The following is a 14660-nucleotide window of genomic DNA, read 5'->3' as shown; positions in this document are numbered from 1 at the left end:
CTTTGGTTATTAGGCAAATCGTGCCTTGCATACTAGGCCAGGAAGTACGCTCTGTCTACTAGGTACGATATATATATATATATATATATATATATATATATATATATATATATATTATATATATATATATATATATATATATATATATATATATCGTATATATATATATATATATATATATATATAATATATATATATATATATATATATATATAATATATATATATATATATATATATATATATAATATATACATATATATATATATATATATATATATATATATATATATATATATATATAGAAATCTATATATATATATAGAAATCATCGATAGATAAAGCGATAGCAGACGGCTCTGACGTTTGCGAGGCACTGCACATTAAGAAGTCAACACCAGCAATCAACAGCCAATTAATGCACAACCTATATTCTACCACCTCAAGACTCCGCTCCAATATAGAAGCATCAAGAAATATGGACCAATAGGCTTTCTACAATCACTTCCATTTCAATACCCATTGTTTCGTGTTCTGTCTTGTTTTGATTAAATTAATACCCTATTAAATACCACCTCACCCCATCCACCTCACTCAAAAGTAGATATAAACAAATCGGAGATATGTAAGTTCCATTCAGTTGTGTATGTGTAAAGTCTTTGAAAATTTAATAAGTTTTACGAAACGCGCTCAAGTGTTGCGTCAGACTAGAAATAAAAATGAATTTTGGAGAATTGATTTTTGAATTACCTCCAACAGTGAAAAGAAATGTACGAAAGATTGAGAAAATTCGTGTTAGAATTATTAATCTTACTTTTTCGGTCATATTTAATAATATATGTCTACAGGAAAGACTGCTACGAAAATATACTAATATATATATATATATATAATATATATAGTATATATATATATATATATATATATATATATATATATATATAGTATAGATATATTATATATATATATATGTCGTACCTAGTAGCCAGAACGCACTTCTGAGCCTTCTATGCAAGGCCCGATTTGGCCTAATAAGCAAGTTTTCATGAATAATTATATTTTCTCTAATTTTTTTCTTATGAAATGATAAAGCTACCCATTTCATTATGTATGAGGTCATTTTTTTTGTTATTGGAATTAATATTAACGTAGATATATGACCGAACCTAACCAACCCTACCTAACCTAACCTAACCTATCTCTATAGGTTAGGTTCGGTTAGGTATCCGAAAAAGTTAGGTTAGGTTAGGTTAGGTAGGTTAGGTAGTCGAAAAACAATTATTTCATGAAAACTAGGCTTATTAGGCAAATCGGGCCTTACATATTAGGCTGAGAAGTGCATTCTGGCTACTAGGTACGACATATATATATATATATATATATATATATATATATATATATATATATATATATATATATATATATATATATATATATATATATGTCGTACCTAGTAGCCAGAACGCACTTCTCAGCCTACTATGCAAGGCCGGATTTGCCTAATAAGCCACGTTTTCATGAATTAATTGTTTTTCGACTACCTAACCTAACTAACCTAACCTAACCTAACTTTTTGGTTACCTAACCTAACCTAACCTATAAAGATAGGTTAGGTTAGGTTAGGAAGAGTTGGTTAGGTTCGGTCATATGTCTACGTTAATATTAACTCCAATAAAAAAAATTAACCCTCATACATAATGAAATGGGTAGCTTTATCATTTCATAAGAAAAAAATTAGAAAAAATATTTAATTCAGGAAAACTTGGCTTATTAGGCAAATCGGGCCTTGCATAGTAGGGTTGAAAAGTGCGTTCTGGCTACTAGGTACGACATATATATTATATATATATATATATATATAATATATATATATATATATATATATATATATATATATATATATATCTATATATATATATTTTAATATGTTATATTTATAAATATATATGTATATTTAAATATTGATATATACCTGTGGGTCCAGGAGGCCATCTGTGTCCCCTCAGTTGGTCTCCCTTATCACAGTTTGTGTCTATGGAGTGTGTCTGTGTGTGAGGTGTGTTTATCCCTGTGAGTGTCCGGGTGAGTGTGAGTGCCCCTGTGAGTGTCCGTGTGCGTGTGTGTCCGGTTATACCTGTGGATCCACGAGGCCATCTGTGTCCCCTCAGATGTCTCCCTTATCACAGTCTATGGGTGTGTGTTTGTGAGTATGAGTGTCCCTGTGAGTGTTCGGGTGAGGGTGTGTGTGTGAGTGTCCGGGTTTATGTGAGGTTTGGTTTCCAGGAAACATCCCTTCCCCCCCCCCCCTCCCCATATCTCCTCCCTTATTCCCACCGAGGGTTCGAGAATCCCAGGTGATTAGACCTGCCTTAGGTCAATGGATCCAAGGTGTCCATCCGTGGGCCCAACGGATTTCGCCTCTTCCCCACTTTCCAAGGGCCAGGTCAATTCCAGCTATCCAGGGAACCTGTCGAACAGAGGCAGCTACAGGAGGGGACACACAAATATTTGTGCCCTGCAGTTACACACCCGTTCCGACAGGCTCGATCGCATTCTATCCAGATGAGAACACGTTCTCTTCCGACTAGACTACGCTGGAGTCGCTGTATGTGTCAAAATTGTTCTTTATTTATAGTTAGTATTTTTGGTGTATTAATTGATTTGTTTTAATTTTTTAATGATTTAGGTAGAGTGATTTAAGGAGTTGGGGGGGGGCGGTTGCGTGTGTAGTGGATTGTACGAGAACGTGGTTGGTTAGTATTTATCTAGTTGTGTTCACCTAGTTGTGCTTGCGAGGGTTGAGCTCTACTCTTTCGGCCCGCCTCTCAACTGTCAATCAATCAATTATTAATAACTAATAAAAAAAATCCACACACACAGACAACAACCCCAGGAAGCAGCCCGTAACAGCAGACTAACGCCCAGGTACATATTTACTGCTAGGTAATAGAGGGCATCAGAATAATAGAAACTATGCTGATTTCCGTTTGGTGCCATCACCGGGGGATCGAATGAGCTAGGATTACGAGTCGAGAGCGACGTCCACTCAGCTATAAAGCCCCCTAGTTTGTGTATTGGTGCAAAAAGATAATTTGGGAGAGGTTTAAGGGAAAGGAATGATGTTTGTTGCCTTGAAAGCTTTGGAAGGGAGGGGGTTGCCAGTTATGAAATAAAATTGTTATTTTTTTTAAGATATGATATATATGCAAAAGACGTTGCGAAATATAGTAAGAAAAGTGTTTCTGACTGAGGTTGGTACTGTGTGATTGACTTGTATGTGAGGAAAAAGAATTACTTATTAGAAAATTAGATAATCTTAGAAATATTTCTTTGCAAATAGTTGCAAATTACTGTGTAAAAAGCCTATGGTTATCGTACCTTAAACAAACACACGTGAGCACAATTAGTCCACGGGATTCAGAGTGAGAGTGAACAGCGTAATAGTAACAAAAAATGTGACAATGAGGGGAAACTATGTCATTCAAACGTTAACCATATAAATTACTGTAACACTAACCGAGCGTCCACATACATAATTCCAATCAATTTATAATAACCATTTTAGGGTTGGATAGAATCGGTTATATATCTATGTTAGTTTTGACTCAAATGAAAAGAACTTAACTCTACATAATGAAATGGATAGTTTTATCATTTCATAAGAAAAATACTCGAAAAACCAATAATTCAGGAAAACTTTGGTTATTAGGCAAATCGTGCCTTGCATTACTAGGCCAGGAAGTACGCTCTGTCTACTAGGTACGATATATATATATATATATATATATATATATATATATATATATATATATATATATATATATATATATATAATATATATATATATATATATATATATTATATATATATGCGAACAAGCCTGAATGGTCCCCAGGACAATATGCAACTGAAAACTCACACCCAGAAGTGACTCGAACCCATACTCCCAGATGCCACGCAAACTGGTATGTACAAGGACGCCTTAATCCACTTGACCATCACGACCGGACATAATGAGGTGATAGCCGAGGCTATTTGAACCACCCCACCGCCGGCACTTGGATAGTAATCTTGGCATAGCATTTTACCAAATCACCTCATTCTCTTGATCTCAATCTCAAGATTACTATCCGAGTGCCGGCGGTGGGGTGGTTTCAAATAGCCTCGGCTATCACCTCATTATGTCGGTCGTGATGGTCAAGTGGATTAAGGCGTCTTGTACATACCAGTTGCGTGGCATCTGGGAGTATGGGTACGAGTCACTTTCTGGGGGGTGAGTTTTCAGTGCATATTGTCCTGGGGACCATTCAGGCTTGTTCGCATTTGTTGTTCCTCACGTGTGCCCCAAAGAATGAGGTGATTTTGGTAAAATGCTATGCCCAAGATTACTATCCGAGTGCCGGCGGTGGGGTGGTTCAAATAGCCTCGGCTATCACCTCATTATGTCCGGTCGTGATGGTCAAGTGATTAAGGCGTCTTGTACATACCAGTTGCGTGGCATCTGGGAGTATGGTTTCGAGTCACTTCTGGGGTGTGAGTTTTCAGTTATATATATATATATATATATATATATATATATATATATATATATATATTATATATATGTATGTATAGAAATCTATATATATATATATATAGAAATCATCGATAGATACAGCGATAGCAGACGGCTTGACGTTTTGCGGAGGCACTGCACATTAAGAAGTCAACACCAGCAATCAACAGCCAATTAATGCACAACTATATTCTACCCACCTCAAGACTCCGCTCCAATATAGAAGCATCAAGAAATAGGGGACCAATAGGCTTTCTACAATCACTTCCATTTCAATACCCATTGTTTCGTGTTCTGTCTTGTTTTGATTAAATTAATACCCTATTAAATACCACCTCACCCCATCCACCTCACTCAAAAGTAGATATAAACAAATCGGAGATATGTAAGTTCCATTCAGTTGTGTATGTGTAAAGTCTTTGAAAATGTAATAAGTTTTACGAAACGCGCTCAAGTGTTGCGTCAGACTAGAAATAAAAATGAATTTTGGAGAATTGATTTTTGAATTACCTCCAACAGTGAAAAGAAATGTACGAAAGATTGAGAAAATTCGTGTTAGAATTATTAATCTTACTTTTTCGGTCATATTTAATAATATATGTCTACAGGAAAGACTGCTACGAAAATATACTAATATAATATATATATATATATATATATATATATATATATATATATATATATATATAGTATATATATATTATATATATATATATATATATAATATATATATATATATTATATATATATATATATATATATATATGTCGTACCTAGTAGCCAGAACTCACTTATCAGCCTACTATGCAAGGCCCAATTTGACTAATAAGCCAAGTTTTCATGAATTAATTTTTTTTCGACTACTAAACCTACCTAACCTAACCTAACCTAACTTTTTCGGCTACCTAACCTAACCTAACCTATAAAGATAGGTTAGGTTAGGTTAGGTAGGGTTGGTTAGGTTTGGTCATATATCTACGTTAATTTAAACTCCAAAAAAAAAGAAATTGACGACACTACATAATGAAATGGGTAGATTATCACTTCATAAGAAAAAAAATAGAGAAAATAAATTAATTCAGAAAACTGGCTTATTAGGCAAATCGGGCCTTGCATAGTAGGCTGACAAGTGCGTTCTGGCTATTAGGTACGACATATATATATATATGTCGTACCTAGTAGCCAGAACTCACTTCTCAGCCTACTATGCAAGGCCCCGATTTGCCTAGTAAGCCAAGTTTTCCTGAATTATATATTTTCTCTATTTTTTTTTCTTATGAAATGATAAAGCTACCCATTTCATTATGTATGGGGTCAATTTTTTTTTATTGGAGTTAAAATTAACGTAGATATATGACCGAACCTAACCAACCCTACCTAACCTAACCTAACCTATCTTTATAGGTTTAGGTTTGGTTACGTAGCCGAAAAAGTTAGGTTAGGTTAGGTTAGGTAGGTTAGGTTGTCGAAAAAACATTAATTCATGAAAACTTGGCTTTATTAGGCAAATTGGGCCTTGCATTGTAGGCTGAGAAGTGCGTTCTGGCTACTAGGTACGACATATATATATATATGTCGTACCTAGTAGCCAGAACGCACTTCTCAGCCTACTATGCAAGGCCGATTTGCCTAATAAGCCAAGTTTTCATGAATTAATGTTTTTCGACTACCTAACCTAACTAACCTAACCTAACCTAACTTTTTTTGGTTACCTAACCTAACCTAACCTATAGAGATAGGTTAGCTTAGGTTAGGTAGGGTTGGTTAGGTTCGGTCATATGTCTACGTTAATATTAACTCCAATAAAAAAAAATTAACCTCATACATAATGAAATGGGTAAGCTTTATCATTTCATAAGAAAAAAATTAGAACAAATATTTTAATTCAGGAACAACTTGGCTTATTAGGCAAATCGGGCCTTGCATAGTAGGTTGAAAAGTGCGTTCTGGCTACTAGGTACGACATATATATATATATATCTATATATATATATATAATATATATATTATATATATATATATATATATATATATATATATATATGTCGTACCTAATAGCCAGAAACGCACTTCTCAGCCTACTATTCAAAGCCCGATTTGCCTAATAAGCCAAGTTTTCATGAATTAATGTTTTTTCGTCTACCTAACCTACCTAACCTAACCTAACCTAGCTTTTTTTGGCTACCCAACCTAACCCTTACCTATAAATATAGGTTAGGTTAGGTTAGGTAGGTTGGTTAGGGTTCGGTCCATATATCTACGTTAATTTTAACTCCAATAAAAAAAAATTGACCTCATACATAGAGAAAAGGGTTGCTTTATCATTTCATAAGAAAAAAATTATAGTAAAGTATATTAATTCAGGAAAACTTGGCTTATTAGGCAAATCGGGGCCTTGAATAGTAGGCTGAGAAGGGAGTTCTGGCTACTAGGTACGACATATATATATATATATATATATATATATATATATATATATATAGATATATATATATATATATATATATATATATATATATATATATATATATATGCGGAACAAGCCTGAATGGTCCCCAGGACTATATGCGAATGAAAACTCACACCCCAGAGTCACTTTTCGAGTTCGAGTCACTTCTGGGGTGTGAGTTTCATCATTCTATATATCTATATATATATATATATATATATATATATATATATATATATATATATATAATTATATAATATATATATATATTAATATGTTATATTATAAATATATATGTATATTTAAATATTGATATATACCTGTGGGTCCAAGAGGCCATCTGTGTCCCCTCAGTTGGTCTCCTTATCACAGTTTGGGTCTATGGATGTGTGTCTGTGTGTGAGTGTGTTTTATCCCTGTGAGTGTCCGGGTGAGTGTGAGTGCCCCTGTGAGTGTCCGTGTGCGTGTGTGTCCGGTTATACCTGTGGATCCACGAGGCCATCTGTGTCCCCTCAGATGGTCTCCCTTATCACAGTCTATGGGTGTGTGTTTGTGAGTATGAGTGTCCCTGTGAGTGTTCGGGTGAGGGTGTGTGTGTGAGTGTCCGGGTTTATGTGAGGTTTGGTTCCAGGAAACATCCTTCCCCCCCCCCCCTCCCCATATCTCCTCCCTTATTCCCACCGAGGGTTCGAGAATCCCAGGTGATTAGACCTGCCCTAGGTCAATGGATCCAAGGTGTCCATCCGTGGGCCCAACGGATTTCACCTCTTCCCCACTTTCCAAGGGCCAGGTCAATTCCAGCTATCCAGGGAACCTGTCGAAACAGAGGCAGCTACAGGAGGGGACACACAAATATTTGTGCTCTGCAGTTACACACCCGTTCCGACAGGCTCGATCGCATTCTATCCAGATGAGAACACGTTCTCTTCCGACTAGACTACGCTGGAGTCGCTGTATGTGTCAAAATTGTTCCTTTATTTATAGTTAGTATTTTTGGTGTATTAATTGATTTGTTTTTAATTTTTTAATGATTTAGGTAGAGTGATTTAAGGGGTTGGGGGGGGGGGGCGGGTTGCCTGTGTAGTGGATTGTACGAGAACGTGGTGGTTATTATTTATCTAGTTGTGTTCACCTAGTTGTGCTTGCGAGGGTTGAGCTCTACTCTTTCGGCCCGCCTCTCAACTGTCAATCAATCAATTATTAATAACTAATAAAAAAAATCCACACACACACAGACACACACTCAGGAAGCAGCCCGTAACAGCAGACTAACGCCCAGGTACATATTTACTGCTAGGTAATAGAGGGCATCAGAATAATAGAAACTCTGCTGATTTTCCGTTTGTGCCATCACCGGGGGATCGAATGAGCTAGGATTACGAGTCGAGAGCGACGTCCACTCAGCTATAAAGCCCCCTAGTTTGTGTATTGGTGCAAAAGATAATTTGGGAGAGGTTAAGGGAAAGGAATGATGTTTGTTGCCTTGAAAGCTTTGGAAGGGAGGGGGTTGCCAGTTATGAAATAAAATTGTTATTTTTTTAAGATATGATATATATGCAAAAGACGTTGCGAAATATAGTAAGAAAAGTGTTTCTGACTGAGGTTAGGTACTGTGTGATTGACTTGTATGTGAGGAAAAAGAATACTTATTAGAAAATTAGATAATCTTTAGAAATATTTCTTTGCAAATAGTTGCAAATTACTGTGTAAAAAGCCTATGGTTATCGTACCTTAAACAAACACACGTGAGCACAATTAGTCCACGGGATTCAGAGTGAGAGTGAACAGCGTAATAGTAACAAAAATGTGACAATGAGGGGAAACTATGTCATTCAAACGTTAACCATATAAATTACTGTAACACTAACCGAGCGTCCACATACATATTCCAATCAATTTATAATAACCATTTTAGGGTTGGATAGAATCGGTTATATATCTATGTTAGTTTTTGACTCAAATGAAAAGAACTTAACTCATACATAATGAAATGGATAGTTTTATCATTTCATAAGAAAAATACTCGAAAAACCAATAAATTCAGGAAAACTTTGGTTATTAGGCAAATCGTGCCTTGCATACTAGGCCAGGAAGTACGCTCTGTCTACTAGGTACGATATATATATATATATATATATATATATATATATATATATATATATATATATATATATATATATATTATATATATATATATATATATATGCGAACAAGCCTGAATGGTCCCCAGGACAATATGCAACTGAAAACTCACACCCCAGAAGTGACTCGAACCCATACTCCCAGATGCCACGCAACTGGTATGTACAAGACGCCTTAATCCACTTGACCATCACGACCGGACATAATGAGGTGATAGCCGAGGCTATTTGAACCACCCCACCGCCGGCACTCGGATAGTAATCTTGGGCATAGCATTTTACCAAATCACCTCATTCTTTGATCTCAATCTCAAGATTACTATCCGAGTGCCGGCGGTGGGGTGGTTCAAATAGCCTCGGCTATCACCTCATTATGTCCGGTCGTGATGGTCAAGTGGATTAAGGCGTCTTGTACATACCAGTTGCGTGGCATCTGGGAGTATGGGTACGAGTCACTTCTGGGGTGTGAGTTTTCAGTTGCATATTGTCCTGGGGACCATTCAGGCTTGTTCGCATTTGTGTTCCTCACGTGTGCCCCAAAGAATGAGGTGATTTGGTAAAATGCTATGCCCAAGATTACTATCCGAGTGCCGGCGGTGGGGTGGTTCAAATAGCCTCGGCTATCACCTCATTATGTCCGGTCGTGATGGTCAAGTGGATTAAGGCGCCTTGTACATACCAGTTGCGTGGCATCTGGGAGTATGGGTTCGAGTCACTTCTGGGGTGTGAGTTTTCAGTTATATATATATATATATATATATATATATATATATATATATTATATATATATATATATATATATATATATATATATATATATGTATAGAAATCTATATATATATATATATAGAAATCATCGATAGATACAGCGATAGCAGACGGCTTGACGTTTGCGAGGCACTGCACATTAAGAAGTCAACACCAGCAATCAACAGCCAATTAATGCACAACTATATTCTACCCACCTCAAGACTCCGCTCCAATATAGAAGCATCAAGAAATAGGGACCAATAGGCTTTCTACAATCACTTCCATTTCAATACCCATTGTTTCGTGTTCTGTCTTGTTTTGATTAAATTAATACCCTATTAAATACCACCTCACCCCATCCACCTCACTCAAAAGTAGATATAAACAAATCGGAGATATGTAAGTTCCATTCAGTTGTGTATGTGTAAAGTCTTTGAAAATGTAATAAGTTTTACGAAACGCGCTCAAGTGTTGCGTCAGACTAGAAATAAAAATGAATTTTGGAGAATTGATTTTTGAATTACCTCCAACAGTGAAAAGAAATGTACGAAAGATTGAGAAAATTCGTGTTAGAATTATTAATCTTACTTTTTCGGTCATATTTAATAATATATGTCTACAGGAAAGACTGCTACGAAAATATACTAATATATATATATATATATATATATATATATATATATATATATATATATATATATATATATATATATATATATATATATATATGTCGTACCTAGTAGCCAGAACTCACTTATCAGCCTACTATGCAAGGCCCAATTTGACTAATAAGCCAAGTTTTCATGAATTAATTGTTTTTCGACTACCTAACCTACCTAACCTAACCTAACCTAACCTATAAAGATAGGTTAGGTTAGGTTAGGTAGGGTTGGTTAGGTTTGGTCATATATCTACGTTAATTTAAACTCCAAAAAAAAGAAATTGACGACATACATAATGAAATGGGTAGATTTATCACTTCATAAGAAAAAAATAGAGAAAATAAATTAATTCAGGAAAACTTGGCTTATTAGGCAAATCGGGCCTTGCATAGTAGGCTGACAAGTGCGTTCTGGCTATTAGGTACGACATATATATATATATGTCGTACCTAGTAGCCAGAACTCACTTCTCAGCCTACTATGCAAGGCCCGATTTGCCTAGTAAGCCAAGTTTTCCTGAATTATTATATTTTCTCTATTTTTTTTTCTTATGAAATGATAAAGCTACCCATTTCATTATGTATGGGGTCAATTTTTTTTTATTGGAGTTAAAATTAACGTAGATATATGACCGAACCTAACCAACCCTACCTAACCTAACCTAACCTATCTTTATAGGTTAGGTTTGGTTACGTAGCCGAAAAAGTTAGGTTAGGTTAGGTTAGGTAGGTTAGGTTGTCGAAAAAACATTAATTCATGAAAACTTGGCTTATTAGGCAAATTGGGCCTTGCATTGTAGGCTGAGAAGTGCGTTCTGGCTACTAGGTACGACATATATATATATATGTCGTACCTAGTAGCCAGAACGCACTTCTCAGCCTACTATGCAAGGCCGATTTGCCTAATAAGCCAAGTTTTCATGAATTAATTGTTTTTCGACTACCTAACCTAACTAACCTAACCTAACCTAACTTTTTTGGTTACCTAACCTAACCTAACCTATAGAGATAGGTTAGGTTAGGTTAGGTAGGGTTGGTTAGGTTCGGTCATATGTCTACGTTAATATTAACTCCAATAAAAAAAAATTAACCTCATACATAATGAAATGGGTAGCTTTATCATTTCATAAGAAAAAAATTAGAACAAATATTTTAATTCAGGAAAACTTGGCTTATTAGGCAAATCGGGCCTTGCATAGTAGGTTGAAAAGTGCGTTCTGGCTACTAGGTACGACATATATATATATATATATATATATATATATATATATATATATATATATATATATATATATATGTCGTACCTAATAGCCAGAACGCACTTCTCAGCCTACTATTCAAAGCCCGATTTGCCTAATAAGCCAAGTTTTCATGAATTAATGTTTTTTCGTCTACCTAACCTACCTAACCTAACCTAACCTAGCTTTTTTTGGCTACCAACCTAACCTTACCTATAAATATTGGTTAGGTTAGGTTAGGTAGGGTTGGTTAGGTTCGGTCATATATCTACGTTAATTTTAACTCCAATAAAAAAAAATTGACCTCATACATAGAGAAAAGGGTTGCTTTATCATTTCATAAGAAAAAAATTATAGTAAATATATTAATTCAGGAAAACTTGGCTTATTAGGCAAATCGGGCCTTGAATAGTAGGCTGAGAAGGGAGTTCTGGCTACTAGGTACGACATATATATATATATATATATATATATATATATATATATATATATATATATATATATATATATATATATATATATATATATATATATATATGCGAACAAGCCTGAATGGTCCCCAGGACAATATGCAACTGAAAACTCACACCCCAGAAGTGACTCGAACCCATACTCCCAGATGCCACGCAACTGGTATGTACAAGACGCCTTAATCCACTTGACCATCACGACCGGACATAATGAGGTGATAGCCGAGGCTATTTGAACCACCCCACCGCCGGCACTCGGATAGTAATCTTGGGCATAGCATTTTACCAAATCACCTCATTCTTTGATCTCAATCTCAAGATTACTATCCGAGTGCCGGCGGTGGGGTGGTTCAAATAGCCTCGGCTATCACCTCATTATGTCCGGTCGTGATGGTCAAGTGGATTAAGGCGTCTTGTACATACCAGTTGCGTGGCATCTGGGAGTATGGGTACGAGTCACTTCTGGGGTGTGAGTTTTCAGTTGCATATTGTCCTGGGGACCATTCAGGCTTGTTCGCATTTGTGTTCCTCACGTGTGCCCCAAAGAATGAGGTGATTTGGTAAAATGCTATGCCCAAGATTACTATCCGAGTGCCGGCGGTGGGGTGGTTCAAATAGCCTCGGCTATCACCTCATTATGTCCGGTCGTGATGGTCAAGTGGATTAAGGCGCCTTGTACATACCAGTTGCGTGGCATCTGGGAGTATGGGTTCGAGTCACTTCTGGGGTGTGAGTTTTCAGTTATATATATATATATATATATATATATATATATATATATATATATATATATATATATATATATATATATATATATATATATGTATAGAAATCTATATATATATATATATAGAAATCATCGATAGATACAGCGATAGCAGACGGCTTGACGTTTGCGAGGCACTGCACATTAAGAAGTCAACACCAGCAATCAACAGCCAATTAATGCACAACTATATTCTACCCACCTCAAGACTCCGCTCCAATATAGAAGCATCAAGAAATAGGGACCAATAGGCTTTCTACAATCACTTCCATTTCAATACCCATTGTTTCGTGTTCTGTCTTGTTTTGATTAAATTAATACCCTATTAAATACCACCTCACCCCATCCACCTCACTCAAAAGTAGATATAAACAAATCGGAGATATGTAAGTTCCATTCAGTTGTGTATGTGTAAAGTCTTTGAAAATGTAATAAGTTTTACGAAACGCGCTCAAGTGTTGCGTCAGACTAGAAATAAAAATGAATTTTGGAGAATTGATTTTTGAATTACCTCCAACAGTGAAAAGAAATGTACGAAAGATTGAGAAAATTCGTGTTAGAATTATTAATCTTACTTTTTCGGTCATATTTAATAATATATGTCTACAGGAAAGACTGCTACGAAAATATACTAATATATATATATATATATATATATATATATATATATATATATATATATATATATATATATATATATATATATATATATATATATGTCGTACCTAGTAGCCAGAACTCACTTATCAGCCTACTATGCAAGGCCCAATTTGACTAATAAGCCAAGTTTTCATGAATTAATTGTTTTTCGACTACCTAACCTACCTAACCTAACCTAACCTAACCTATAAAGATAGGTTAGGTTAGGTTAGGTAGGGTTGGTTAGGTTTGGTCATATATCTACGTTAATTTAAACTCCAAAAAAAGAAATTGACGACATACATAATGAAATGGGTAGATTTATCACTTCATAAGAAAAAAAATAGAGAAAATAAATTAATTCAGGAAAACTTGGCTTATTAGGCAAATCGGGCCTTGCATAGTAGGCTGACAAGTGCGTTCTGGCTATTAGGTACGACATATATATATATATGTCGTACCTAGTAGCCAGAACTCACTTCTCAGCCTACTATGCAAGGCCCGATTTGCCTAGTAAGCCAAGTTTTCCTGAATTATTATATTTTCTCTATTTTTTTTTCTTATGAAATGATAAAGCTACCCATTTCATTATGTATGGGGTCAATTTTTTTTTATTGGAGTTAAAATTAACGTAGATATATGACCGAACCTAACCAACCCTACCTAACCTAACCTAACCTATCTTTATAGGTTAGGTTTGGTTACGTAGCCGAAAAAGTTAGGTTAGGTTAGGTTAGGTAGGTTAGGTTGTCGAAAAAACATTAATTCATGAAAACTTGGCTTATTAGGCAAATTGGGCCTTGCATTGTAGGCTGAGAAGTGCGTTCTGGCTACTAGGTACGACATATATATATATATGTCGTACCTAGTAGCCAGAACGCACTTCTCAGCCTACTATGCAAGGCCGATTTGCCTAATAAGCCAAGTTTTCATGAATTAATTGTTTTTCGACTACCTAACCTAACTAACCTAACCTAACCTAACTTTTTTGG

Source organism: Procambarus clarkii, chromosome 20, assembly GCF_040958095.1.
Source record: "Procambarus clarkii isolate CNS0578487 chromosome 20, FALCON_Pclarkii_2.0, whole genome shotgun sequence".
Taxonomy (NCBI): Eukaryota; Metazoa; Arthropoda; class Malacostraca; order Decapoda; family Cambaridae; genus Procambarus; species Procambarus clarkii.
Note: the sequence above shows the minus strand (reverse complement) of the source record.